The following is a 6,000-nucleotide window of genomic DNA, read 5'->3' on the forward strand; positions in this document are numbered from 1 at the left end:
TGTTAGTCTGTATCTACAAAAACAACAAGGAGTCTGGTGGCACCTTTATCAATTCTGGTATAATGCCAGGAAGTAAGGACATGAAGAGGAGCCCCGTCCTGCTCATACTGAAGACAATGGGAAAATGCCACATAACGCAGCTTGCAAATATATTGCAAACACAGTAATAGGATTTTGGCCCCTTCTGCAGGCAGTCTTCCAATAATGCAAAAAGTTTTAAAAGAGTGTGTCTTTGTAAAGTGTGTAGTGGAGTCCTTCTAGGTGCTACCATAACACAAACACATTATTAATAATGAAATTATTATTATTAATGGATCAAAACAAATGCCCAGATCCCACAAAGAATCAGGAATTTTGTTTGTGGAATTGAAGGTTCTGCTTGCAGCCCCCTTTGCAGAAATGGGACATGCAAGTGGACACTTCTTTTACTGGTTTATTTATCCCACCCAAGAAAAAAGACTGCTAAAAACACCTGAAGAGACAAAGGCAAGGGCTGAGTCCAGACTAAAACAGGAGTCTAGTCTGTAAAGAGAAATAACTGGAACTCTAAGCTGCAGAAAATCTGCATCTTTCCTAAATCAACATTTAGGATGAGAAATTATATTTTGTAACCAGTTTCTTTAAGATCTTAAATTTAGTATGCATGTTTTGTTTTATTTGCTTGGTAATCTGCTTTGTTATGTTTGCTATCCCTTATAATCACTTAAAATCTACCTTTTATAGTTAATAAACTTGTTTTTGATTATTATTAAACCCAGTTTGTGCAATCCATATTGGGGGCAAAGAAGCTGTGCATATCTCTGTTCACATTGCGGGAAAGGGCAAATTTTTATGAGCTTGAACTGTGCAGATCTTTCTGTATAGCACAAGACAGTATTATTTTGGGTTTAGTCCCCAACGGGGTGTGCACGTGAGTGCTAGGTGAATCCTCTCACACAGAGCTGCCTTCAGTCTGTGTCTGCAGCTGGGCATGGCCCTACCTGTGTGTGTGTGTACTGCAAGAGGCCGGAGAGCCTACCGTGTATACTCGTTCATATTCATAACCGAATATTTTTGGTAAAAAAATGACGCATCAAAGGCGGGTGTTGGCTTATAAACGGGTCTACACCAAAATTTGATTATTTTATACTCTATGGAATCATTGAATTGAATATCTAATGCAGGGATTGGCAACCTTTGGTATGCGGCCCGTCAGGGTAAGCACCAGGCCGGGCCGGTTTGTTTACCTGCCGTGTCTGCAGGTTCGGACAATCGTGGCTCCCACTGGTCACGGTTCGCTGTTCCAGGCCAATGGGGGCGGCAGGAAGCGGCAGCCAGCACATCCCTAGGCCTGTGCTGCTTCCCACCACCCCTGTTGGTCTGGAGCGCTGCTCCAGGCCAGTGGGAGCCGCGATCGGCCAAACCTGTGGACACGGCAGGTAAACAAACCGGCCTGGCCCAGCCAGGGTGCTTACCCTGGCGGGCCGCATGCCAAAGGTTGCCGATCCCTGAGCTAATACATTGTAGTTTTGTTTACCTGGAGCATCTGCAGGCATGGAGTCCCTCAGCTCCATGTGGCCGCTGTTCGCCATTCCCAGCCAAAGGGAGCTGCGGGACTCCATGCCTGCAGACGCTCCAGGTAAACAAAACTTCCCGACCCGCCAGCGGCTTACCCTGATGGGCCGGGAGCCAAAGTTTTCCAACCCCTGAAATATAGGGTCGGCTTATGGAAGGGTCATACAGTTTTTGCTATTTTTACCTATATATAGGGTCGGCTTATAAACGAACGGGCTAATGAATGAGTATATTCAGCAAAACAGAGAGAGGGAATCCAGGCTGTTGGAGCAGGAGGAGCTCAGTAAAACCAGTACATCAGTGGCATACCAGAAGGTGGGTCCAACCCATCACAAAGACTTCACTGAAATGTTCATTAATGGAGCAAATACCAACCACTTTTCACTTATGCATTTTGTACTTCATCTTTTCTTCCACCTACTTATATTTTAGATGTATCGTAACTACTTTTTCCTGTGAAAGGCTTCTACATAACTTTGGTCTTAATATTATTGCTGCTGTTGTCCCATGCTGTGTTTGTGAAAGCTCTGTTTCATTCCTCACTAAGCAGTTCTTTATAGTTCATGTTCCAAGAGCTTGCCGTGCAGTTGCAGCCGCATATATCCTTCTCTAAGATCCTATTTATTCGCTTTCAAGTCCCTTCTCAAAACTCACCTCCTCTGTAATGCTTCTGAAATCCCGTAATTTACTGAGATGAAGGAGATCCATGTTCAAATCCCTTCTCCCCCATCAGTTGATCGAGGAATTGAACTTGGGTCTCACATCCCATAGAACTCACATGACCACTGGGTTCAAGGTCATAAGGAAGGCACCTCCTCCTCCTTGCCTGTTTTTTTGTGAGAAAGGGCTGAGGTGCCTAACTTCAATAGAGGGTTCATGGCTGTAAATCCCAAATGGAGATAGCTATCTAGCTCCCTTTGAGAGTCTAGGCTTAGGCCACTCCCATCTCCTCAGCATTTTTTATCGACTAGCTTAGGCATCTCCCCACTCAGCACATACTTGCTTTTGTGAATCTCATTCTTCGACACCTAACGCTCCTCAAGCATTGTATAGTGAGCCTGGATGCTATCTCAGGGTTGAGAATTCCACTATGGGACAGGGTGCCTACAATTTAGCATTGTAATGTGCTAAGCATTGCAGCACCTCAGTCCCTTTGCAAATCTTGGTGAATTAATAGTGGATACAGGCCTTCCTGTAAGTTCTTAAATCACAGTGAGCATCAGTTTGACTGAACAGCCTATGTTTGTATTTCACAGTTTGGTTCAGGAAGCAGAATTGTCATCTCTGTAAAAAGAGTGATCTCTAGTTCATCACAGCTATAGGTCAGTTCATCATAGAAGTTATCCTAATCTTTGAGTCCTTTGAACTCTTTTGGGAAGAAAATGAGTGCAGCTTCGTCTGCTGATCTATTCTCCCTCTGTAATTGTCGGTAAGCTGCGTGGTGCTGTTTAAATCTGTTTTGACATGCAGAACTAGATGTCATTTCTTCATAACCCACTGAGGTTCATGCTGAACTTCTGCACCTGAACAATCAGAATAGGTCACCCGATAGGCTTTCTTTATTGTCTCTTCTGTCAAAACATGGGGAACAAACAACCTTCCCAGTTCAGAATTCTTTACTGTATGTAAACACTTCTTTAATTCTTATGCAGAGTTAGTTCTTTTTGATCAGCAATTTGTTTTCAAACCATCTTCCAGATGTAGATATAAAGCTGGTGTCAATGAAACATGTATCTGGGTGTCTCCATTTCTGACTTGCAAAAACAAGTGCACAGCATGCACGCAGCACAAACCTATGCACCACAGTTAAAAGTGCTGTGCCCTCATGCCCCTTGTATTTTGGTAGATGTCTGTAGCTGACTCTTTAATTCAAATACAAGCACTCATAGAATCATAGACTATCAGGGTTGGAAGGGACCTCAGGAGGTCATCTAGTCCAACCCCCTGCTCAAAGCAGGACCAATCCCCAGACAGATGTTTACCTCAGGTCCCTAAATGGCCCCCTTAAAGATAGAACTCACAACCTTGGGTTTAGCCGAGTCAATGCAGCATCCCAGGAAACTTCTCAGGAAGGAGGCAGATTAGCATCTTCAAAGTCCTATTGTCCTTCCTAATGGCCCATTCAGGCTGATTGCACACTGTCTGGTGGGTGTTCCCCAACTTACAGGAAGGCCTGTATCCACTATTAATTCACCAAGATTTGCACAGTTGTAATTGTTACATAGTCAATATTCCTAACTTCAGATGCAGAAATGATACATGCATCCAAATTGGATAATCATATTCAGTAAATCATAACCTTTCCAATGATATCTCACATGACCCATCTTGCATAAAATACATCTTAGTTAAAGCAGATTAATGAGTAAATAAAACAAACATGCAAACTAGGCTTAATACATTGAAGAATACATACATACATACATATCATAAGTATATTTCTATGAAGAATATGGGTTGTAATGTCACAATGGTCTTGAGTTTTTGATACCCTTTTGCAGGTGGGGCATCTTGGGATGGGATCCTTAGTCAAGTCAGTTAGTGGGGCTGCCAGGATCGCATAATGAGGTATAAATTGACGGTAGTACCCAGCTAAGCGTAAGAAGACATGCACTTGCCTTTTGTTCATGGGTGTCTTGTATACCTGTACAGCATGAATCTTATCCACCAAGGGGCAGACTTGTCCTCCACCAACCCTATGTCCCAGGTAACAGGCTTCTTCCTTTCCTATTCCACATTTAGTGGGGTTTGTCGTTAACCTGGCTTCTCTCAGTGAACAGAGAACGGCGGCTACTTTGTCTAGATGGGAGTCCTAATCCTTGCTATAAATAACTATGTCATCCAAGTATGCTGCTGCATATTGACTGTGCTGTTGGAGTAATCAGTCCATCAAATGCTGCCCTATGTAACCCAAAGGTCATACTCTTAAAATGAAATAGGCCGAGCAGCCTAGAAAATGCTGTTTTCTGCTGAGAATCCAGTGGTAAGGGGATATGCCAATACCCCTTTGTCAAATCCAAAGTGGTGATGTATTGGGATTCTCTCACTTGGTCTAAGATTCTTGGCGTGGGATAGGCATCAAATTTAAAAATTGCATTCATTTTTCTGAAATCTATACAAAAACATAGTGCACCATCCGGCTTTGGGACCAGCAAAATAGAACTCCTCCAGTCATTCTGGGACTCTTCTATCACCCCAAATTCCAGCATGGTCGTGATCTCTTTCTTGATGGCCTGAGTCCTTCCCATTACTTTACCAGGTTCTGTATTAATGTGATGTTGTGCTAAGAATGTCTTCCCAGGTAAGCGCTGAGAATACCCATGGGAAAGTGGGCACCAGTGGGAACACCTGTTCCTTTTGCATAAGTTCTTTCTGAGGATACTGAGCCTTTTTTGGGGGTCCTAGTTCCGGTTCCTCAGGATACAGTATGATGAAAAGGATTTCCCTGGATTTCCCAGGCTTCCTTAAATGTACATGGTAAATTTGTTCTTTTTTCTTCCCTGATTGTCTGATCAAGTAGTCTACAGTCCCCACTTTCTTTATCACTTCGTAAGGGCCTTGCCACTTGGCCATTAACTTTGATTCAGGGCTTGGAAGAAACAACAGGATTCGGTCCTCCAGTTGAAAGACATGCATCCGTGCCCCTTGGTTATACTGTCGTTGTTCCTGTGCTTCCTTGAGATTTTCTCTATTATATGCCCCGATAGCCTCCAACTTCTCGCGTAAGTTTAAAACATACTGCACTATGTTTTCAGCTGTCTGTGCTTGGCTTTCCCAGGTTTCCCATACCAGGTCGAGTATGCCTCTTGGTTGTCATCCATATAGCAGTTCAAAGGGTGAAAACCCTGTTGAAGCTTAGGGTACCTTTCTGATGGTGAAGAGTAAGGCTGGGATTAGCTGGTCCCAGTGTCGTGGATCCAGGGTAAGGATACGATTTGGTCACAAAAGTCGCGGAATCCGTGACTTCTGCAGTCCTCCTTGACTTCAGCCCGTAGCAGCCGGGAGCTGCAGGGTACCCCCACTGCTCGTGGTGGCCGGGAACTGCAGGGTACCCCTGCTGCCCAGAGTGGCAGGGGCCCTAGAGTTCCCCAGTCCCCATGGGTGCAGAGGTCCCCTGCAGCTCCCCAACCACCGTGTGCGGGGGGGGGGGAAATCCCCCAGAGCTCCCCAGTCCCTGCAGCTCCCAACCACAGCAGGGCAAAGTAATGGACCCTCCTCCCTTCCCATTTTGTCATGGACATTTTTAGTAAAAGTCAGGCCACAGTTTTCATGAATTTTTATTTATTGCCCGTGACCGGTCTGTGACTTTTACTAAAAATGTATGACAAAATCGTAGCCTTAATCCTGGGCTATGAACTTCTTGATCATCCTTTTCAGTATCTCATTGAACCTTTCTACTAGGCCATCTGTCTGTGGGTGGTACATGGATGTGTGTAAGGCTTTGAT

The sequence above is a fragment of the Malaclemys terrapin genome, chromosome 3, assembly GCF_027887155.1.
Source record: "Malaclemys terrapin pileata isolate rMalTer1 chromosome 3, rMalTer1.hap1, whole genome shotgun sequence".
In the NCBI taxonomy this organism is placed as follows: Eukaryota; Metazoa; Chordata; order Testudines; family Emydidae; genus Malaclemys; species Malaclemys terrapin.